Below are 25,044 nucleotides of genomic sequence, written 5' to 3'. Positions count from 1 at the left end.
TCCCCCGCCCTACTCCCCGCTTCCCGCCGCCGTCCACGCGGCCACGCCCACTTGTGTTCTGTGACCTCCCCGCTCCCGCCTCCCAGCTGCTCCTCCCTCCCACTTGTCCTTATATGGCAACCGCGCGGCGCAGGTGAGTGTGACCTGTTCACAGGACACCCCCGCGCCGCACGGCCACCAGCTGTGTGTGTCCCCCTCGCTGCTGCTCGCAGCCTCGCTGTTCCGTGTGCCTGCCGCCCTAGCTGCCTGCTCGCCTGCCTCGCTGCTCGTTGCCCCCGCAGCTCCGCCGGTTTTTCATAGTATTTTGTTGTAGTATTTCTAGATTGTATTGCCTTCTGTTCCTTGGTATTGTATTGCTATCTGTCTAATTGTACTGTATTTCCCTCTGTTTAATTGTATTGCCTTCTGTTATTCTTAGCCGTTTGTCCCCCCTGTGCCTTCCCCGCCCCGCTCCCCGCCGCCGTCCACGCGGCCACACCCACTTGTGTTCTGTGACCTCCCCGCTCCCGCCTCCCAGCTGCTCCTCCCTCCCACTTAGCCTTATATGGCGACCGCACGAACGCGCAGCGGTCCCGCGCCCGTCAGCGCCTGGACCGCGCCCAGCGCAGGACCCCTGGTCCCAACCACCGATGCAAGACCACACGACGTACCTACGACGCCGCCACCCTCAACGCACTCAATGCCGGCCGGAACCCTGCCTGCTACCGAGCAACCCTGAGACGCACTCACGGACTCTTCGCCTGCCAAGCCTGCCGATTCACCTGCTCCCGGTCCTGCACCACCCCCGCCAAGGCGAGCACCAGCAGCAACCACCTGAAGTACTCAACACCCGCTCCGCCCACAGGCACGCCGTGGAACTCTGGGGCCTGCGACAGCACCGGACGTCGCCATCCTCACCGAAACCTGGATGAACGCCTCCTCAGCGCCCGACATCGCCATAGCCATCCCGGACGGATACAAGATCACCCGGAAGGACCGCGTCAACCAGACGGGAGGAGGCATCGCCATCGTACACAAGAACACCATCCGCATCTCGACCAACTCCGACGACACCTTCACCGCCGCCGAACACCTGCACTTCCAGATACACACTGACCCCAAGACCACCCTCCGCGGCACCCTCATCTACAGACCACCTGGACAACGCACACAATTCTGCGAAGACATCGCAGACTTCATCAGCCCGCACGCCCTTCCCTCCGCCGACTACATCCTCCTAGGGGACCTCAACTTTCACCTGGAGAACAACAACGGCAGAAACACCACCGCCCTGCTGGACAACCTCGCCAACCTCGGACTCAAGCAACTGGTGAACACCCCCACCCACTACGCCGGCCACACGCTTGACCCCGTCTTCTCATCCAGCAAGCACATCTCCTTCAGCCACGCCACCAGACTCCACTGGACCGACCACAGCTGCGGAAGAACTACGACCCACCACCACCCGCAACAGGTCCCCTGCCGAAGCTGGAGCAAGATCACCTCCGAGCAGCTCACCGCCTCCCTCAGCCAGAACACTCCGACCAGCACAACGGACCCCAACGAAGCAGCCAGCAACCTCACCAAGTGGCTGACCGCCTGTGCCAATGACCTCGCACCACTAAAGAACCCCCCCAGCAGACCCGGAAGCAAGAAAACCCCTGGCTCACCGACGAACTCAAGGAATCCAAGAAGAACTGCCGCACTCTCGAGAAAGCCTGGCGGCTCGACCACACCACAGACAACAGGGCCGCCCTCAAGTACGCCATCCGCAAACACCATCAGCTGATCTGCGCCACCAAGAAGACGGCACTCAAAGAACGACTGGACAACAACACCCACGACAGCAAGGAACTCTTCAGCATCGTCAAAGAGTTCTCCAACCCCTGCGCCGGAAACGACGACATCACTCCCTCGCAATACCTCTGCAACTCACTCGCCTCGTTCTTCCTCCGCAAGATTGCCGACATACACAACAGCTTTGACGCACAGACCACGCACCCTACCACCGAACCAGCGCCCGCCACCACCACCCTCTGCAACTGGACCCCGATCAGCACCGAAGACACCACCCGCACGATGAACTCCATCCACTCCGGATCACCAACCGACCCGTGCCCACACCACGTCTTCAACAAAGCCGACGCCACCACCGCACCCCATCTCCGAGACACCATCAACTCCTCCTTCCACACCGCCACCTTCCCGGAGAGCTGGAAGCACGCCGAGCTGACCGCCCTCCTGAAGAAACCAACGGCAGACCCCACCGACCTCAAGAACTACCGTCCCATCTCACTCCTTCCCTTTCCGGCCAAAGTCATCGAGAAGACCGTCAACAAACAGCTTGCCGCCTTCCTTGAGACGAACGGATCCCTCGACCCCTCGCAGTCCGGGTTTTGGGCCAACCACAGCACCGAGACCGCCCTAATCGCAGCCACCGACGACATCAGAACCCTGATCGACAACGGAGAAACAGCGACCCTCATCCTCCTGGACCTCTCTGCAGCATTCGACACCGTCTGCCACCGCACCCTAGTGAAGCGCCTCAGCAACGTCGGAATCCGAGAGAAAGCGCTGGAGTGGATCATCTCGTTCCTCACCGGAAGAACCCAGAGAGTCCGCCTCCCTCCGTTCAGATCCGAGGCCACTGAAGTCATCTGCGGCGTACCACAAGGATCTTCACTCAGCCCAACCCTCTTCAACGTCTACATGAGCCCCCTCGCTGCCATCGCACGCCAACACAACCTCAACATCATCTCCTACGCCGACGACACCCAGCTCATCCTCTCCCTCACCAACGACCCCACCACCGCTAGAGCCAACCTACACGAAGGGATGAAAGACGTCGCCGACTGGATGAGAAACAGCCGCCTTAAACTGAACTCAGACAAGACGGAAGTCCTCATCCTGGGATCATCACCCTCCGCCTGGGACGACTCATGGTGGCCCCCGGCCTTGGGCACCGCTCCCAAACCAACGGACCACGCACGAAACCTGGGCTTCATCCTGGACTCCTCCCTATCAATGACCAGACAAGTCAACACCGTCTCAGCCTCGTGCGTCAACACCCTGCGCATGCTCCGCAAGATCTTCAGATGGATCCCCACGGAAACCAGGAAGACCGTCACCCAGGCACTCGTCACCAGCCGACTAGACTACGGGAACACCCTCTACGCCGGAACCACAGCCAAACTTAAAACAAGCATTTACAATGCAATAGGTCTCGCAGCATTAAAGTTTGAGCTATTGGCATTGTATATTACAATGTGTTACATTAATTTGTTATCAAACTCTGAATTGTTGTATAAAGAGGATTTAGAAACTGTCAAATGTTGCTGAATAGTAAGCAATGTTGTGAATAATATTGTTTGCTAGTCATCCTTGGGTACCAGAGTACTTCACTTCAGGCAGCTCACTACTCTGCACCCACTACTCTGCACTCACTACCCACTACTCTGCACCCACTACTCTGCACTCACTACTCTGAACTCTGCACCCACTACTCTGCACTCACTACTCTGCACTCACTACTCCCTACTCTGCACTCCCTACTCTGCACTCCCTACTCTGCACTCCCTACTCTGCACTCCCTACTCTGCACTCCCTACTCTGCACTCCCTACTCTGCACTCCCTACTCTGCACTCCCTACTCTGCACCCACTACTCTGCACTCACTACTCTGCACTCACTACTCTGCACTCACTACTCACTACTCTGCACTCCCTACTCTGCACTCCCCACTCTGCACTCCCCACTCTGCACTCCCCACTCTGCACTCCCTACTCTGCACTCCCTACTCTGCACTCCCTACTCTGCACTCACTACTCTGCACTCACTACTCTGCACTCACTACTCTGCACTCACTACTCTGCACTCACTACTCTGCACTCACTACTTTGCACTCACTACTCACTACTCTGCATTCACTACTCACTACTCTGCACTCACTACTCACTACTCTGCATTCACTACTCACTACTCTGCACTCACTACTCTGCACTCACTACTCTGCACTCACTACTCTGCACCCACTACTCTGCACCCACTACTCTGCACCCACTACTCTGCACCCACTACTCTGCACCCACTACTCTGCACCCACTACTCTGCACCCACTACTCTGCACCCACTACTCTGCACCCACTACTCTGCACTCCCTACTCTGCACTCACTACTCTGCACCCACTACTCTGCACCCACTACTCTGCACCCACTACTCTGCACCCACTACTCTGCACCCACTACTCTGCACTCCCTACTCTGCACTCCCTACTCTGCACTCCCTACTCTGCACTCCCTACTCTGCACTCCCTACTCTGCACTCCCTACTCTGCACTCCCTACTCTGCACTCCCTACTCTGCACTCCCTACTCTGCACTCCCTACTCTGCACTCCCTACTCTGCACTCACTACTCTGCACTCACTACTCTGCACTCACTACTCTGCACTCACTACTCTGCACTCACTACTCTGCACTCACTACTTTGCACTCACTACTCACTACTCTGCACTCACTACTCACTACTCTGCACTCACTACGCTGCATTCACTACTCACTACTCTGCACTCACTACTCTGCACTCACTACTCTGCACTCACTACTCTGCACTCACTACTCTGCACTCACTACTCTGCACTCACTACTCTGCACTCACTACTCTGCACTCACTACTCTGCACTCACTACTCTGCACTCACTACTCTGCACTCACTACTCTGCACTCACTACTCTGCACTCACTACTCTGCACTCACTACTCTGCACTCACTACTCTGCACTCTGCACTCACTACTCTGCACTCACTACTCTGCACTCACTACTCTGCACTCACTACTCTGCACTCACTACTCACTACTCTGCACTCACTACTCTGCACTCAGTACTCTGCACTCACTACTCTGCACTCACTACTCACTACTCTGCACTCACTCCACTTGCAAAAAAATGTTGAGCCTCCCACCCTGAAAGACGGCACCAAGGATGTCCTCTGCGGAAAGGCCCTCCCAAAACCTCTCTGCCACATTTAGCCTACCTCCCTCCTTCATCAACACAGCTCTCCCCATCATCAACATAGTTCTCTTACCTCAACTCCCTGCAACTGAAAAATAATTAATTCAACCATGTCCGTGAAGAAATCTGCAAAATACTTGCGAACATGAAGCAGACTACGCACATCTCGGACCCTCTCCTGGCGACATTTGTCAACAAGCATTTATAAGACGGCACCAAGGATGTCCTCTGCGGAAAGGCCCTCCCGAAACCTCTCTGCCACATTTAGCCTACCTCCCTCCTTCATCAACACAGCTCTCCCCATCATCAACATAGTTCTCTTACCTCAACTCCCTGCAACTGAAAAATAATTAATTCAACCATGTCCGTGAAGAAATCTGCAAAATACTTGCGAACATGAAGCAGACTACGCACATCTCGGACCCTCTCCTGGCGACATTTGTAAACAAGCATTTATTTTGTTCGCTCCGCTGGGAGCCCCCTAACGGCCATCAAGAGGCGACATCGTCCTCTTACTCGAATGACGCTACTTCTCCGTGTAGCCGCACTATGCCCTCTGCCAGCAGCCCTTGCTATACCCCTCCGACCCCTTGAGACTGCACTCACCGTCTAGCCGTAGAGCCTTCGAGCCTTTTTCTCCTGTAAGTGCACACCCGCCACCCCCTCCCCCGTGCACCCCTTACCGCCTAATGCACTTTTGGCCGCTCACAATTTTTACTACCTCACGTATTCCGTCCGCCCACAATTGTCACCATTACCTTTACTACCTCATGTATTTATTGCTTGCTCACAATTTTTACCACCTCATGTATTTTGCTTGCTCACAATTGTCACCACTACCTTATGTAACGTAACGTATGCCTTCGCAATCTGCTCTTTTGCAATGTTTCTCATTATATTTCACCCCTGCCCCCTTTCGTGAAGCGCCCTGACACCCGGGCAAAGTCCGCGCCACACAAAAATGCACAAACAAATAACCCCCTGACTTTCGTCCACGCTCCGTCAGCCCATCAGCCCTCCCGAATATCTTTCTTTTGACCCCCGCAGTCCGGGACCCTGCCGCCGCCCGCCCTGCGCCCATCCACCTTTTGTCATCTCCCGAGCCCTCCCTTCGAAAACAGAGCCCCCACTGCTTCGAGAGCTGCCCAGCCCCCCCCCGCCAACGAATGCGCACTTCTCATCACACCTTCACTTATTCATTTATCCATTTATGAATAACATGGTGAATAACATTCTTAAATTACAATGCATGAACCGTACCAAATGCTACAAAGCGCATTCAACCCAAACCTTAACTCTTAAACACCATAACCAATGTTACTGAGCATCTGCAGCAATACTGTAACCAAAGAAAAACACGAGATACAACGGCAGCCAGCGTATCAGTTGTGTCGAGCAGCACGCGTCGAACACCGTCCTACATGCGAATGTTATAGAGTGAACTGTCTTATGTACTTTCTTAACTCGGAAGGAGTTTCGTTCAATTTGCACAAAGTCGTCATATCCTCCCAGCACATCCGCGTTACACACTCCCTTCTCTATCCACCATTCTGCTCACTACAACTGCCGATCTGTGTTTATGCTGACCCTTGCCTCCTTATTCGACTATCGGGGGGGGGGGAGAGGAGTGTTCCCAACTCCTTGCCGGCACTTCCAAGGCTCCCTGCACCCTTCGCCTCCTTCCTCCCCCACTCCCCTTATCTGCTGTTCCCTGCCATGCCTGGTGGAGCGGGCTCTGCGGAAAGGCCCTCCCGAAACCTCTCTGCCACATTTAGCCTACCTCCCTCCTTCATCAACACAGCTCTCCCCATCATCAACATAGTTCTCTTACCTCAACTCCCTGCAACTGAAAAATAATTAATTCAACCATGTCCGTGAAGAAATCTGCAAAATACTTGCGAACATGAAGCAGACTACGCACATCTCGGACCCTCTCCTGGCGACATTTGTAATTTTGCAATACTGAGGTTCAATTTTGTATTTGTGATTCCGTTTTCCCAGTGCAACATAACCCTGTTTTCCATGTCAGATTTTTCTTAATTAAATGGTGTTTAGAACTTGCGATTAACCCCTGCGCTGTCGGTTTCTGTTGGGGATCAGGCGAGATGACTGCAATATCTGCGCGCGCATTCAAAACGAAACTTACCGTGGGGGCGGGACTTCCGTCTTGTGCGCGAAGCCCGCGCCCACGGAGTTCCTGGTCAAGAGCAGTGCGTGATGCGGGGCTCCCATGCCGGAGAGCCCCGCGGAGGCGACAGAACACACTGGATTAGCGGTAAGTGGGCCTTGGGGGGCGCTCGTGTGTGTGAGTGTGTGTGCGCGCGTGTGTGCGTGTATGTTCGCTCCTGTGTGTGTGTCTCTGTACAGCGGGGGAGGGGGGAGTGTGTGCTTCCCAGGAGACAGCCAGGCCGAGCACGGCTCGTGCCAGTCGGCGCGTGCCACTTTCAAATCGCCTCCAAGGCGATGCGCGCGGCCAGGATTGTCTCCTGGGAAGCTCACATGCCGACAATAGGGGCTCGGCGGAGACGCGCTTCGCGCGGCTAGCCGAGACCTAAAAAGACTCCAACGCATCCAGAACACCTCCGCACGACTCATCCTCGACATCCCCCGACACAGCCACATCACCAGACACCTGAGAGACCTGCACTGGCTCCCCGTCAGCAAGAGAATCACGTTCAGACTCCTCACCCACGCACACAAGGCTCTCCACAACCTGGGCCCCAAGTACCTCAACGACCGCATGACCTTCTACATGCCCTCCCGCCAGCTACGATCGACCAGCCACGCACTCGCCACCGTTCCACGCATCCGCAGAGCCACCGCCGGAGGAAGATCCTTCTCCTACCTGGCAGCCAAGACTTGGAACTCCCTCCCCACCCACCTTCGGCGAACCCAAGACCATCTCTCATTCAGGAAGCAGCTCCAGACCTGGCTGTTCGAGCAGTAACTTACCCCTTCCCCAGCACCTTGAGACCCTCCCGGGTGAGTAGCGCGCTTTACAAATGCCGTGATTGATTGATTGATTGATTGAAAATGTAGGCAGCTTTCATTTCGGTCAAGAAATCTGAGTGTCATCAGTAATGTGTGTCAGGGCAGATTCGGTACTGTGACCCGCTTGGAAACCTGATTGGAATTGATCAAGGAGTTGAAACTGATCAATGTGATTACACAGTTGTGTGTGAACGTATTTCTCAAGTAGTTTGGCTAGGGTCATGATATTGGAAATGGGCCTAAAGTTGTACGGATCATTTAAGTCTGCATTTGGCTTTTTAGGTATGGAGGTCACTTGGCCAGTCTTGAGGCAATCTGGAATCCTGCTTTGAAGGAGAGATTCATGGACAATCTTGGACCAGAGTGGGATTATGGAAGGTATAAGATTTTTGAAGATCTTGGCGGGCATTTGCCCAAGTCTTTTTAAGAAGACGCGCAAGGGTTTTGCCGACCTCGTCACCCTCCCCGTATTGGCAAGCGCGCTCCTCCCGATCTAGGAAATGCGTTTCTCTGTGTTCAGCATCCTCCAATTCCGCTATCTTAGCCTTGATCTGCCCAAGGGTCGTGACCTGATTGGACTTGAAGAATTCTAATACAAGCGAGTGAATCTTTCTCTAGCCACTGCAGATCATTCCTCAGTGAACGTAGAACACCAATTTGTTTAGCAATACACTTGCCCCTAATGTCTGCTGTAAACGCCTCCCATAGAGTGGACGGGGTGTCTGCAGAGTCTGCGAGTTTGGTGTCAAAGTATGGCTGATCCAATGTCCTCTCGCAACACCTGGTCCCAGACGGCACCAGCTGGAAGTCTCCAGCTGAAGGCTCTATTCGGCACGTCTGTTAAAATAAATTCTAATAGTACTGGAGCGTTATCCGATAGGGTTCAGGCAAGATGGGCACAGTGTCTAACCCAAGTGTCCACGTCACAGGATATGAGTTGGTAGTCAATTTTAGACCACGAGGGGCCCGCAGAGGAAATGCAACTCTCCTCTCGGCTGGATTGGTGTTGGCAGTGCCAGACATCTATCAGATCATGGTGTTCCATAAGGGCCTGCAGTTGCGCCGCAGCTCAGGCGTGAGGCCGGCGAGAACCATTTATTCTTTCCTAATTGGAGTTGAGAACCACGTTAAAATCACCTCCCCATAGCACTGCCCCGGGGTCTAGGGAGCCTGCCAACCGCCGCATCTCGCTAAAAAACTGGGGTTCCTCGGTGTTGGGGCCGTATATTGATATGAGTCTCACTGGGCGACCTACAAGTACGTGTTTTTACAGAGTCGTGTAGCGGTATATGATGTGTCCCCGCTTCTTGTAACACGTGTCCGTGCCTTATCCTTGGGTCAGTTTTTGTTTGCACCCTCCGCCAGGAGGTTGTACCATTGGTTAAAACAGTAGTGATAGTGAATAAGTGAAATAGTGCTATGAAGGTGTTATAAAATACCCGGACAGCCAGAGGTTCAACTTTAATATTTCTGGATTCGGGTAAAGGGTTAAAGCGTGTCGCTGTGGAATTATTTAGGAATTCTAGCGCACTAATCATGTGAGATTAAAAGTGGTCGACATGTTTCAGCCTTAAATGCCGGTTGGTCAATTGGCTTTCTTCAGGACCATAAAGTGATTAGGTGAAAAAAGAAAGAAAAAGGTAAACTTGTAACCTGATTCGTTTTGTGGTAGTAGGTCACATTGTACCTGTAATGAAAGAAAGGGGAGATAGTGCAACCACATTTGTAGCAAATCAGTGGGAAAAGACACTTCAACAATGTACAATGACATAGAGACACAGTTAGGAATTATGAAGCATATAATTAAAAACATATAATTAAATTAAAAACGAGTTGTGCAATACTGAACTCAGTCACATTCATATTAGGCGTCAACTTACTCATTCTCAAAATTCTATGCGGAATATTGTAATGTATAAATTCCAAAATCGTATTTAGGCGTCATGAGATCATTCGTTACAGTGCCCTGATGTCAAATGCACTATTTAATTTAAGGCGCTATTCCATTCTTACAGTGCCATGATGTCAAAGGCGCTATTCAATTTTACTGTTGTCATCACGATTATCTTAGACATTGTTATGACGATATAATACCTATTCGAGTATAGACTCTTGCAATTATTTAGAAATACATGCGGTCGCTATTAGACGGTACCAACTCTTCTCAGGCACTCGTTCTACATGTATTTACCAAAAAACAAACATGTGCATGCTGCCGCTATGGTGTCTTCTAAAGCGCGCTCTGAAACGCCTATTCAGAAAGAAATTCTATTCGGAAAGAAGGCACCTCTTACAAAAGTCTAAAACTAAGCAAAACTCAAAACAAAGCAGGGTCTTCACATGCGCTTGAGCGTAACTAGACCTTTTAAAATGTACCTCCTACATTACGTAAGACTTGTCTCCTCGGGGACCACGACAGGTAGGGGGAGGCTTCACTGTTTAAAGTGAGGAAAGAGGGAGTTTAGTAAAGGGGTTTTAATACTTGCAGTTTACTCCACAACGAAAAGGACAACGATCCTCGATACCTCTAGCCTTCAAACACCCATCTAGCAGCATGTGCTGTCTCTGCCCTTGGTGACTCGGAATCAATCGCGGATGTGTAACTGGTCTTCTTTTATCGCAAAGTGATGGAAACTGAAGAGTTACTCGAGTGTTTTTACTTATTAGTTGTACTTAATTGTTATACCTAATTTTAAGATAAACATTTTAAACAATTTAAGCTTGGAAATAGATGACAAATGGAATTACTAAGAATGTGCTCTTTAGGCGCTCAATCGGAATTTTCTCAAAATCAAGGCACGTTAGAAATTCGTAATTTTGGCAAACTATCAATTATTTGTTAAGACTTAACCACGGAACGGCATCATTCAAGCCCTCACTATCTGTCTTAAGTCTGTGCACCCAACGTTGCTCTTTTTCGAATAGAATTTTGGCTGCATTCCTGTCCACAGTTTCGAGGGTTTCAAGGATGACCCACTGTAGGTCATTCACAGATTGGCCAGATTCTTTGTAGTGGGTTGACATTTTTGTGGTTGTTTTTTTTACAGTTCACATTGCATCGGTGTTCGCAAAGTCTTTGTTTTGCTTTACGACAAGTCATGCCAATATATCTCATTTGACATGGACAAGTTATCATGTAAATGACATGGCTTGTGTTGCAGTTCGTATGTCTTTTTAATTTCCAATTAAAGTTGGGAAGCAGCTGTAATTCCTTTGTGGGTTTTGTGGTGTCACAGACTGTGCAGGTTCCACATGGGTAATGGCCTGTTACTGGACTGTTATTCATGTGAACTGTAAAAAAACAACCACAAAAATGTCAACCCACTACAAAGAATCTGGCCACTCTGTGAATGACCTACAGTGGGTCATCCTTGAAACCCTCGAAACTGTGGACAGGAATGCAGCCAAAATTCTATTCGAAAAAGAGCAACGTTGGGTGCACAGACTTAAGACAGATAGTGAGGGCTTGAATGATGCCGTTCCGTGGTTAAGTCTTAACAAATAATTGATAGTTTGCCAAAATTACGAATTTCTAACGTGCCTTGATTTTGAGAAAATTCCGATTGAGCGCCTAAAGAGCACATTCTTAGTAATTCCATTTGTCATCTATTTCCAAGCTTAAATTGTTTAAAATGCTTATCTTAAAATTAGGTATAACAATTAAGTACAACTAATAAGTAAAAACACTCGAGTAACTCTTCAGTTTCCATCACTTTGCGATAAAAGAAGACCAGTTACACATCCGCGATTGATTCCGGGTCACCAAGGGCAGAGACAGCACATGCTGCTAGATGGGTGTTTGAAGGCTAGAGGTATCGAGGATCGTTGTCCTTTTCGTTGTGAAGTAAACTGCAAGTATTAAAACCCCTTTACTAAACTCCCTCTTTCCTCACTTTAAACAGTGAAGCCTCCCCCTACCTGTCGTGGTCCCCGAGGAGACAAGTCTTACGTAATGTAGAGGTACATTTTAAAAGGTCTAGTTACGCTCAAGCGCATGTGAAGACCCTGCTTTGTTTTGAGTTTTGCTTAGTTTTAGACTTTTGTAAGAGGTGCCTTCTTTCCGAATAGAATTTCTTTCTGAATAGGCGTTTCAGAGCGCGCTTTAGAAGACACCATAGCGGCAGCATGCACATGTTTGTTTTTTGGTAAATACATGTAGAACGAGTGCCTGAGAAGAGTTGGTACCGTCTAATAGCGACCGCATGTATTTCTAAATAATTGCAAGAGTCTATACTCGAATAGGTATTATATCGTCATAACAATGTCTAAGATAATCGTGATGACAACAGTAAAATTGAATAGCGCCTTTGACATCATGGCACTGTAAGAATGGAATAGCGCCTTAAATTAAATAGTGCATTTGACATCAGGGCACTGTAACGAATGATCTCATGACGCCTAAATACAATTCTGGAATTTATACATTACAATATTCCGCATGGAATTTTGAGAATGAGTAAGTTGACGCCTAATATGAATGTGACTCTGAGTTCAGTATTGCACAACTCGTTTTTAATTTAATTATATGTTTTTAATTATATGCTTCATAATTCCTAACTGTGTCTCTATGTCATTGTACATTGTTGAAGTGTCTTTTCCCACTTATTTGCTACAAATGTGGTTGCACTATCTCCCCTTTCTTTCATTACAGGTACAATGTGACCTACTACCACAAAATGAATCAGGTTACAAGTTTACCTTTTTCTTTCTTTTTTCACCTAATCACTTTATGGTCCTGAAGAAAGCCAATTGACCAACCGGCATTTAAGGCTGAAACATGTCGACCACTTTGAATCTCACATGATTAGTGCGCTAGAATGCCTAAATAATTCCACAGCGACACGCTTTAACCCTTTACCCGAATCCAGAAATATTAAAGTTGAACCTCTGGCTGTCCGGGTATTTTATAACACCTTCATAGCACTATTTCACTTATTCACTATCACTACTGTTTTAACCAATGGTACAACCTCCTGGCGGAGGGTGCAAACAAAAACTGACCCAAGGATTACGCACGGACACATGTTACAAGAAGCGGGGACACATCATATACCGCTACACGACTCTGTAAAAACACGTGTATGAGGGTCTTTTATTTGGGAGACACCTACCGACTCACCTGCAGACCTTGGTTATGCAGGACCAGTGATCCTTTCCACATTGATTTATAATTATTGAAAGGAGATTGAAAGGATCTCTACTCTCTCTCCCTCCACCAATTGATGATACGTGAAAAGCAGCGTGCAGCTGTGGGAGTTTAAGAAACCTAAAATGGGAGTCCTCTGAACATCAGTCCCCTGTGATAATTGATCATGGCCGGGAGTTTTGGACTCAGCTACACGAGTGAAGAAATAGAAGCAATACTTGCCAGACCACCACTACTCATGGAAGGCGACCTTTCTCAAACTCTTTCTTCTACCGGAGAATGGGACGAGTTGAGCGAAATGAAAAAGGAACAAGTCAGAACGGCTGTGCACGGCATCATAATGACCGAGTACCTTCGGGTCAATGCGGCACCAAGAGGACTGTGGGTGGCTAACGCCCCCCGGATATTCCTCAAAGATCTAGCCTTCCGGAAAGATTGGTCGTCCATCTCATGGAAGTGCACCAGAGACTACTTGGTACTAATAATAAAAACTGCCACCAGACTAACAGAAGAATTGATGGTAAAAATAGAAATCCTTGAAACCAAACTGAACAATACGGTAAATATAACCATCTACAAGACCAGACTGGAAGAAATTAATAAAGAAATGAAAGACAGTCAAGAATACCTTACACAAACGAAACTGCAAAAACTAGCCAAAGAACTAAAAAGGTTCTCACTAGAACGTATAAATCCGTATAGCAGCAAGGATTACAAACCTAATGACAATTCGTCCAACAATGACTCAAATAGCATATCCTCAAATGACAGTTCAGACCAAAGTGGGGATGATTCCACAAAGCGTGGGAGAGGAAACTACCGCAATAGGAGGGGCAATAGGAGAGGACAGAATAACTTCTGGAGACCGCCATACTTTCAAAATGGCGGCCCAAATATGCCTTTCCTCCCTTTTAACCCACAATTCCAAGGATGGCCTAATCCTTATTTTGAAGTACACATGAACCATCATATGCAACAAGGGGGCCACAACTACCAACAAGGACGTCCTTTTTTAGGGAATGACCAGTCCAACCGCCGGTCCAGACAAAAAGGGATAACCTGGTCCGACCAAACAAGACAAGTCGAAACCAGGAGTGTAACGAAGGCCAAGATGGGATCGGGCCCAACAACCTCGTCATCAACTTGACTGACAGAATCCTAACAAAGGATCAACTCAGTGTCCTGAATAAAGGACTTGGGTATGTCCCCACTCCAAGAACTGACGTCTTCAAAACAAAATGCGAACTTGCAGCCTTTTGCCTTACCCTGAATTGAAAGCCTTTTTTAAAGACAACCAACAATTGACACAAGAAGGAGATACAACGCTGAGGAATAAATCGACATTCTGTCCCCTCTATTCACAAGTCCCAATTGAAATATGCACCTTTGAACAGGCAATAATGAAGGAAGTTGACCTATTGCATAATCAATCACAAAAAGCTTTTCAGAATATCACCAAGGCGGAACAACTGGCTCTCACTGAACTCAAGAACGATAGAGAAATCGTAATCAAACCGGCGGACAAAGGGGGAGGAGTAGTCTTATTAACAACAGCTGGATATGACAAACAGTGTATGGACCTCCTTGCAGATACAACATTTTATGAGGTTCTAACAAGAGACCCAACTGCCCGTCTACAAAGAACAATATCCATGATGGTGGAAGAAGCGGAAGCCAACAATTGGGTGTCCAAAAAGGAAGCAGAATATCTGGAAGTAAGAACACCAGTAACACCATACTTCTACTCCTTACCAAAAACGCATAAAGGCAAAATGCCACCACCAGGGAGACCAATTGTGTCCGGAATTAATTCGATTTTGGAACCACTCTCAGAATTTGCAGACCAATATTTAAGACCACTGGTTCAAAAGACACCCACCTATCTGAAGGACACAAGAGACCTCTTAAACATGCTACAAAATTTTGAGTACTCGGAAGGAACAATGCTCTTAGTGGGCTTAGATGTAGAAAGTCTATACACTAGTTTGCCACAACAAAAAACACTAGACACTCTTGAGACAATTCTTTTCAACACTGACTGGCCAAACAAAACCCCCAGACATTTTGTTTTGGAGTGCTGTAGATTGGCTCTAATGGAAAATTTCTTCCAGTACAAAGATACCCTCTTCCTTCAACGCCATGGAACATCTATGGGCAGTACATTTGCCCCAAGTGTGGCGGGTTTGTACATTAGCACCTTTGAACGCACCTTCGTTCAGAATGAGAACAATCCCTTTCTTCATCATATTCTCTTTTGGAAGAGATCTATAGATGATATCTTTTTAATTTGGAAGAGAGATAAGGAAACCTTGACGGATTTTCATCGCTGGCTTAATACCCAAGATGAATGCTTGAAATTTACATACACTGCCAATGAAAGTACTTTGGATTTCTTAGACATTACCATCTTTTCTAAAGACAATACTTTGCACACCCGTACTTTCTTTAAACCAACGGCCAAGAATAGCCTGCTATCCTTTCAAAGCTTTCATCCAAGACCCTTAACGGGAAAATCTCCCGTACAGTCAATTCCTTTGCTTGAGGAGAAATTGCAGCTCAATTACTGACTACAAAAGTCAAGCGAGTGACCTATGTGAGAAATTACTGGTTCGTCAATATACAAAAAAGGTGATCAACACATGCAAGAAACGTGCCCGCAACCAACCAAGAGAAGCACTCCTAGAGACGTGTCCGAAATTGAAGGAAGAAAGGATCACATGCGTAACTACTTATAGTCCAGTTACCAACCAAGTGAAGAAAATAATCAACAGAAACTGGAGAATAGTAACATCCCACAATCTGAATTGGCCTAAACCGCTGTTTGCCAACAAGAGAAGCCGCAACCTCAAAGACTTATTGGTGCACACGAGACCCCCTCCAAAGAAAAAGAAAGACACACCTGGACTGTGGAATAACAGTCCAGTAACAGGCCATTACCCATGTGGAACCTGCACAGTCTGTGACACCACAAAACCCACAAAGGAATTACAGCTGCTTCCCAACTTTAATTGGAAATTAAAAAGACATACGAACTGCAACACAAGCCATGTCATTTACATGATAACTTGTCTCTGTCAAATGAGATATATTGGCATGACTTGTCGTAAAGCAAAACAAAGACTTTGCGAACACCGCAGCAATGTGAACTGTAAAAAAACAACCACAAAAATGTCAACCCACTACAAAGAATCTGGCCACTCTGTGAATGACCTACAGTGGGTCATCCTTGAAACCCTCGAAACTGTGGACAGGAATGCAGCCAAAATTCTATTCGAAAAAGAGCAACGTTGGGTGCACAGACTTAAGACAGATAGTGAGGGCTTGAATGATGCCGTTCCGTGGTTAAGTCTTAACAAATAATTGATAGTTTGCCAAAATTACGAATTTCTAACGTGCCTTGATTTTGAGAAAATTCCGATTGAGCGCCTAAAAAGCACATTCTTAGTAATTCCATTTGTCATCTATTTCCAAGCTTAAATTGTTTAAAATGCTTATCTTAAAATTAGGTATAACAATTAAGTACAACTAATAAGTAAAAACACTCGAGTAACTCTTCAGTTTCCATCACTTTGCAATAAAAGAAGACCAGTTACACATCCGAGATTGATTCCGGGTCACCAAGGGCAAAGACAGCACCTGCTGCTAGATGGGTGTTTGAAGGCTAGAGGTATCGAGGATCATTGTCCTTTTTGTTGTGGAGTAAACTGCAAGTATTAAAACCCCTTTACTAAACTCCCTCTTTCCTCACTTTAAACAGTGAAGCCTCCCCCTACCTGTCGTGGTCCCCGAGGAGACAAGTCTTACGTAATGTAGAGGTACATTTTAAAAGATCTAGTTACGCTCAAGCGCATGTGAAGACCCTGCTTTGTTTTGAGTTTTGCTTAGTTTTAGACTTTTGTAAGAGGTGCCTTCTTTCCGAATAGAATTTCTTTCTGAATAGGCGTTTCAGAGCGCGCTTTAGAAGACACCATAGCGGCAGCATGCACATGTTTGTTTTTTGGTAAATACATGTAGAACGAGTGCCTGAGAAGAGTTGGTACCGTCTAATAGCGACCGCATGTATTTCTAAATAATTGCAAGAGTCTATACTCGAATAGGTATTATATCGTCATAACAATGTCTAAGATAATCGTGATGACAACAGTAAAATTGAATAGCGCCTTTGACATCATGGCACTGTAAGAATGGAATAGCGCCTTAAATTAAATAGTGCATTTGACATCAGGACACTGTAACGAATGATCTCATGACGCCTAAATACGATTTTGGAATTTATACATTACAATATTCCGCATAGAATTTTGAGAATGAGTAAGTTGACGCCTAATATGAATGTGACTCTGAGTTCAGTATTGCACAACTAGTTTTTAATTTAATTATATGTTTTTAATTATATGCTTCATAATTCCTAACTGTGTCTCTATGTCATTGTACATTGTTGAAGTGTCTTTTCCCACTTATTTGCTACAAATGTGGTTGCACTATCTCCCCTTTCTTTCATTACAGGTACAATGTGACCTACTACCACAAAACGAATCAGGTTACAAGTTTACCTTTTTCTTTCTTTTTTCACCTAATCACTTTATGGTCCTGAAGAAAGCCAATTGACCAACCGGCATTTAAGGCTGAAACATGTCGACCACTTTGAATCTCACATGATTAGTGTGCTAGAATTCCTAAATAATTCCACAGCGACACGCTTTAACCCTTTACCCGAATCCAGAAATATTAAAGTTGAACCTCTGGCTGTCCGGGTATTTTATAACACCTTCATAGCACTATTTCACTTATTCACTATCACTACTGTTTTAACCAATGGTACAACCTCCTGGCGGAGGGTGCAAACAAAAACTGACCCAAGGATTACGCACGGACACGTGTTACAAGAAGCGGGGACACATCATATACCGCTACACGACTCTGTAAAAACACGTGTATGAGGGTCTTTTATTTGGGAGACACCTACCGACTCACCTGCAGACCTTGGTTATGCAGGACCAGTGATCCTTTCCACATTGATTTATAATTATTGAAAGGAGATTGAAAGGATCTCTACTCTCTCTCCCTCCACCAATTGATGATACGACCTACAAGAACCCCCTCCACTATCACATACTGACCCTGGAGATCGCATATTGCAGTGCGCTTATGCCAAGGGAAGCCCTTTCAGAGAACGATGGCTGTGCCCCTGGCGTAGTTGAAGTATCCCGCTATGAACTTTTCACCCATCCTTCCCGCTCGCAGGCGCGAACACGAGGCTCCTATCAGATTTAGCTGTTGTAAAAAGCAGAGTCTGCTCCATATCAATTAAGAAATGCTGCCACTAACCGCATCTTCCTACCGCAGTTCAGGCCCTTCACATTTCAGGTTACAGCTTTTAGCGTGCGTGTCTTGTCAGCAGTTGCAGTCATCTCTGCATTATCATGCATCCACGCGCGCCAAGAGGGAGAGCAGAACCCAGCAGCTTCGGACTCGTGATAGAGAGAGAAAGGCAAAAGAAGAAGGGAGAGAAAACGCAAATAGAGACAAGCAGCCAGTGAGAGTGGAGCGAGAGATGCAAGCTATGCCTCCCCCAAATTTGTGAGGTCTGTACAATGTGATTAGGTTATATTCAGGGGGAACTAGAATGTCCAAAATTGGTGAGGAGGATACATTAAGCCAAGTTTGTGGTAGGATCGGGAGGTCCAGATCTTGCAAGAATAAGAGGTCGGCTGTATTCGCAGCATGCCTAACCGCTGACCTGCAATTCAAAAGCATTGACTTGAGGTGGGATTTGGTAACCACAGCTTCTTGAGGAGATGTGGAGACTGGTGGTAAATTATCAAAGCTTAAAGTATTGAATGTATTGTATTCCGCATTTATAGAGCACACTGTGACACTACGGTATCCTGGCGCTTGAACACGTGAGATCAATTAACCTTGAGTGTAATAGCGAGTACAGGGTCAAAAATGATAAGAAAGTCACGGCCACATACTTACGTCCTAGGAAAGAGCCAGGTCTTTAACTTCTTTCTGAACGGCAGCAGATTACCTATCTGTCTTAGTTCGGCTGGGAGTTTGTTCCAAGCCGAAGCTGCTGCAATACTAAAAGCTCTTCCTCCATATCTAACTCTTCTAAACCTGGATACTCTAACCAGTTTAGCTGAGGAGGACTGAAGGTTACGTGGGGGGGACATACCATTCAAACCGGCTCTGTAATGGCTTGGGCCCAATGCCATACAGAGCCTTAGAGACTATGCACATTGACTTGGACTGTACCCTCTGCATAACTGAGAGCCAGTGGAGCTCGGCCAAGGCCTGAGACGCTGAAGACTGGCGTGGTCTCATTAGTGCAAACTTGTGCCGCCATCAACTGTATTCTCTGGAGTCTCCCTATCAGATATTTAGGAGACTCCAACGATAATGTTGTGAGATTGACACTGAATTCTCTAAATGAGTTGGAGGAAATAGTCTGGATCTTGGATGGTGGGAGAGAAGGTTTATTATGGGCGGTATTGTAATGAAGTAGAAAGGAGTGCCTGTCCGCATCAGACATAGGGTCAGTGATCCTGTGTGGCCTGGCGTGATGGTTAACGAGGCCTAGATTTCCAGGTAAAATTTGTCTCGTTTTCCAAGATGAGTCTTGACTTTGGCAGAGTTTAGCCGTAGTAGGGAGGCGTGATTGATTGTTCTTGAAGGACATGTAGAGATTCCAGCGCTCCTCCATCATTGAAGAAAAGTGTAGTAGGTTCAGAAGACCCTGCTTGATGTCTGCTTGATGTCTTTCAGTTCAACCTCAAGGGGGGGTGCGGGGGTATAAGGAGTGGTTAGTTGGTCTGGTGATAGGAAGGGAGTGAAGTCTCCTCGTAAAAGGAACAGTGGTAGGTAATGTAGATTCCACATAGTCCCGGATGAAAGTATAAGTGGAGGTTTTTTGAAGGTTGGGGGCTGGTGGTTGGTGGCATGGAGGGGGTATGAAGAGTAGAGGGAAGTGGTGTTCTACAGTTTTCCTCCATGTGTCTTTTGTGCTATAGGGGAGTTGAGTGCCAGGTGTTGGGAAGCACAGTGGGTGAGTGGGGTGCTCCTTGAGGTAGGAGTGATGAGAGGAGGGGAGTTTAGTAGGCTTAGTTATCTAGAGTGCTGTTATTTATTGTTATGGGGTGAGCATTGGGTGATGATATGTGAGTAGCAGGAGAAGGCCAGTTCCCTCCATAGGTGAAAGGGTGGTCCTCGATGGGCTTCTTGTGTTGAGGGGCAGTAAAGACCCAATGGTTAGGGGGTCTGGTGGATGGGTTGGGTTCCACCTTGGGCAAGGATGGGGAGGAAGAAGGGTAACGATTGGAACTCAGGACCCCTAAATTGCTAATGATGGAAGTTTAACCTGGGTGAGGATTAGGAGCCAGTTTTGCAGTGAGCTCAACCACATTTAGTTCTGTCTGCAGCAGTCGCTCCCTCACCTTATGGCGATCCAAATATTACTATCAATGAATATGGAATCCATTTATTCTTCTAGCATCTGTTTCAGTTGGGTAACAGCCATCAGTATCTGGGGAGTGGACATTTCATCCGCCCGTGGAAATAGGCCTTGTCTGCTCTGCAAGTTCCATGCAGGGCCTCCTCCCACCTCTGCAGGGCCTCCTCCCACCTCTGTATATCTGTACATTTTTTGTTATTGGCCTGTTCTAGAAGATCTATCTTGGCCCATAACTATACTGAATAGTTATTTCCACAGGGGCCTATCCCCCTCCTTCAAATTCTATGTCTCAGCAAGTGCTTTGCTATCCCCTGGGTACCCTCTCAAAATAGCGGCCCAGCCCACTGCAGGTCAGACTGTCTTCTTCAGGTCTGTCTGCCACTTGTTACCTCCAGAACAAGAACATGAAGGAGAACCAGGCAATGTCCCCCGAGGCATGAGCAAGGACCTAGCCCTCAAGCCTCCCTCTCATCCACTACCGCCCACGTCAAAGGTTAGTAGCTGGAAGATCCCTTCTCAGCAACCTCTTATCAGTTGGAAGCTCAGGGTTACCGGGTTGCAGTCCCAACTATATGAGCACGTCAATGGGGAGGGAGGAGGGGTTGCACAGGTGGCACCTGTATGTCAACTTGTATGCACTACACAGGCCCGGCCCTCTATGCCTTCTCAGGCAGGCCTCCTCCAACTGCATACGCTCTCTGCATCAGCAGTCCACAACGCAGGAAGGGCAGGGGCAGTTACCGCCTGGGGACTGTGCTGACCTCATCTCCAATATCTAGCCGCTGTCATTGTGGCAACCATCCTCAGGCTTCTAGGCTCCAACCAGCATTGCGTGCCCCAGCGATCAGTTTAATTCTAGGAAGCCATTCAGCCCAGTGTGCCCGGCTGTGCCAGTACATCTCAGCCAAGCCTCTGCAGGCGTCTATGCGCTTCCCATCATGGTTTCGTGGGGCTCGGGAGGTGGAGTCTGCGGCCCCCTTGGTCCGCCAAGCTCAATTTACAATTGTTGGGCTGCCACTGTATGGCACTCACCTTGGCATCTGTGCGCTCGATCATGGTAGGAAGTCAGTCCGAGCCCCCTCTACCACCTGGAAGGCTCTATGCGTGGAACCTCCTCTAGGGGTCTGACCTCTAACTCCTTGGGAGAGTACTGGATTCTGTAGGATTAGGCTGGGTGCCCGGCAGCGCAATCGTTCAAGGCTTTCATTCAGCCATCTTCCTGTGTCTGCCTTTCACAATATTATGCACGTTTCAAATTTAGTTAATTCATTTTGATATCATTCGACATGGCAAAACAATTTGTTTTTAATTCTTTTTACGGTCTATACAAAATGTAAATAGATTTATCATTTTATGTTACTGATAGGAGTGAGTGCACACTTATTGTTAATATATCAATCTGCTTTATTTTATGTTGGTCTCATTTATCCTTGCCTAAAAACCTTACCAACTCTATCCCATCGGAAAAGTACATGCATTACTTCCAGAATGCTGCCATTCACTGTTAAACATTTTCGTTAAAATTAGTTTATACCTTGAAAGATTTTTTAATTTTTTTTTTTTTGTTTTGTTATACTGCAGGTGGCCTCAAGTGTGGACAGGAACAAAACTTAAGGATTCTGTCATTTGCAGCAAATAGACTACAAAGAGAGAGATGTTCCAGAGATTTTAGAAGAAACCAATTTCTAAAAGCTGGATTTGGCCAGGAAGTAACGACAATACAGAGCAGAGTCGCCGACTGATTGTAAATGCAGTTTCTGGATTCTCTCTAATTTCTTATATGTCAATGAACCCTTAAGTTGGGGACAGCAAGGACACACATGATCGAGGAGATGGAGGGTTTTGGGACTGTAAAGCAAGAGCCAGAACAGCAGCACAATTTGAATCAAAAAACAGTGTACATTATTTATAAGACTGTGCAGATTGCAGAAGTAGTGTACCCATGCACTTCACAAGAGACAAACCTAGCTTGTAATTTGAACAGGACAGTACAGAAAGAGTTGCACAGGAGAGATACCTTATCAATGTTCAGAATGTGAGAAAACCTTTACTCAACAATCCTACTTGACTCGACATATGAAATCGCACTCTGAACAAAAGCCTTATCAGTGCTCTGATTGTGAGAAGAGATTTAGTCAAAAACACTATCTGACACGACATGAAAGAACACATTCGGGACAAAAAATATATCAGTGCACTGAATGTCCAAAAAGTTTCAGCAAAAAAGCGAGTTTAATTCAGCATGAAGGTGCACATGCAGGAGAAAAACTGTATTTGTGTTCTGAATGTGGTAAAACCTACCGTCATAAAATCAGTCTCACATTACATGAAAGATCACACTTGGGACATAAACCATATCAGTGCACTGAATGCCAGAAAAGCTTCCACGATAAAAGTACTCTTGCTAAGCATGAAAAAATTCACACCGGAGAAAAACCATATCAGTGCAATGAATGTGAAAAATGTTTTACTAAGAGATGTAGTCTAACTCAGCATGAAAAGACACACACCGGAGAAAAACCCTAAAAGTGCACAGAATGTGAAAAAAGCTTCAGTCAGAAAATCCATCTCGTACATCATGAGAGAACCCACACAGGAGAAAAGCCCTATCAGTGTGAAGAATGTCAAAAAAGCTTCAGTCAGAAAATTCATCTGACCCAGCATGAGAGAACTCACACAGGGGAAAAACCCTACTGGTGCAGTGAATGTCAGAAAGGATTCAACCACAAAATTAGCCTGACTCACCATGAGCGAACGCACGCTAGGCACGCCTCCGCTCAGGAATGATGTTCATTCACATAATTCCATGTACACTAAAAGAAAGTACAACATATGGACATTAACCTGAACTGAACCCCTACAAGTGCAGTGAATATTACGCAAGGTCTAATTCTGAAATCAGTCTTACTGATGAGATAGCATGGAATTGCCCAAAAAAAAGTTAGCAGTGGGCTCCAAAACCAAGCGGCAAGTGTTTGAATGTATGAATAACTCAGTCTGCCTAGGCGTATGAGGCAGAAAATATCCGGTTTGCATGAGAAATAATATCTTTGAAAAGCTAAAGTGAGAATGGTAATCTGACTTAATGGGTGAGCGCAAATCTAGCTTAGTTGCAAACCTGTTTAAGGTGGAACTTGTAAGGGCTTTTTTTTAAAATACAAAATCCCCCAATGCCCCCACATCCCCCGCCTCCCCCAACGCACCCGCATCCCCAAAGCACTCCAGTCCCGATGCACTCTCAACACACACCCCATTCACCCTTAATCACACACCCCCCACCACACACATCCCACCCCAACACACTCACACTGTTTTATAAACATTCCCATGCCAAACGTTCAGCAGATTGACATAAAATAAGTTGCAGTAGTAAGAGAGCTGCTCCCTCCTGTGACTTTGCTCATGGAAAAGATCAAGGCGATTACATGTATAAAAAAGAAAATTGTGATGAGCAAAAAAGTGGAAGCAGTTAAATGAAATGCTCTTCTCTAAATTCCTACAACAAGCTAATGAATGAAAGCCAACAGGGTAATTTAAATGTGCTGCTATTCAAAAAGCCAAAGAGACTCTCGCCTTGGCACGTTGTCATACTAGTAAAACAAATTGAAACTAGTGAAATGATTTAAGCTGATAGTTATTGAAACGTCCTGACTCTGGTGAACAGTATATTAATGTGGCAAGTTGTGCATGGACTCTAGTGTGGGAATTGTATAATATGTACCAGAGAACAATGCATGGAGATTTTTTGAAGAGTGTCAAATGTTGGAATATGCCTTTGGGGACAAAAAATGAAAAATCACAAACCATTGTGACCAAGTGTAATCGATTGCGACCAATTGTTGCCCAGTATGGCCTATTAAAACCACTTCAAAGATATTGCCTGTGAAAGTGAAAACACAATCAATTCTACGAATGCATCTATTTTTGCACGGGTGATATTGATGGTATTTGTCAATAGTGTAAAGAGTAGTAATGTAGAAGATTTCACTAACGTATTCTTCCTCATGGAATCTTTTGTTATGACTCCTGCTGTGTGTAAAATGAAAGCCTATTCAGAGACCTGAATCAGAATAAAACATAAATAGTCTATCTATAAAGATGAAATCACGCAAACATCTGAAATATGGTAATATTGCCCCTGTGCACAAATTAAGAAGTGCAGGTGTTTGAAAAAGCTACTGCAATACTGATCGTAATGTTTCATAGTGCAGAATAAAATTGGTCCGTCATTTTTCACGATAGATGCAACTTTGCCTCGGGGGTGGGGCTGGGGGTCATCTAGCACCAACAACCCGAACTGATATCTGTTACCAAAACCCAGAACTGACATTAGACACCAACATCCAGGACTCACAATAAGTTAACATCTTCCAACAACCAGAGCTGACATCAGTCAACAACATCCCGGACTGACATCAATTATCAGCATTCGTCAACTGATCCGTGAGTGAGACTGAGGCCCGGCT

At 46.7% G+C, this 25,044-nt stretch overlaps 1 long non-coding RNA gene across 1 annotated transcript in view; it reads left to right on the top strand.

The window, feature by feature from the left end:
* LOC144761100 (uncharacterized) overlaps positions 1 to 24,450 on the top strand; it is a 36,159-nt gene extending 11,709 nt beyond the window's left edge. The window contains exon 2 of the long non-coding RNA XR_013595609.1: positions 22,160 to 24,450. This is a non-coding gene — a long non-coding RNA (uncharacterized LOC144761100). The remainder of the gene's footprint in view (positions 1 to 22,159) is intronic.
* Positions 24,451 to 25,044: the final 594 nt, after the last annotated feature.

The sequence above is a fragment of the Lissotriton helveticus genome, chromosome 1_1 (genome assembly GCF_964261635.1).
Source record: "Lissotriton helveticus chromosome 1_1, aLisHel1.1, whole genome shotgun sequence".
NCBI classification, from domain to species: domain Eukaryota; kingdom Metazoa; phylum Chordata; class Amphibia; order Caudata; family Salamandridae; genus Lissotriton; species Lissotriton helveticus.
Note: the sequence above shows the minus strand (reverse complement) of the source record. Positions and strands in the feature narration are given on the sequence as shown.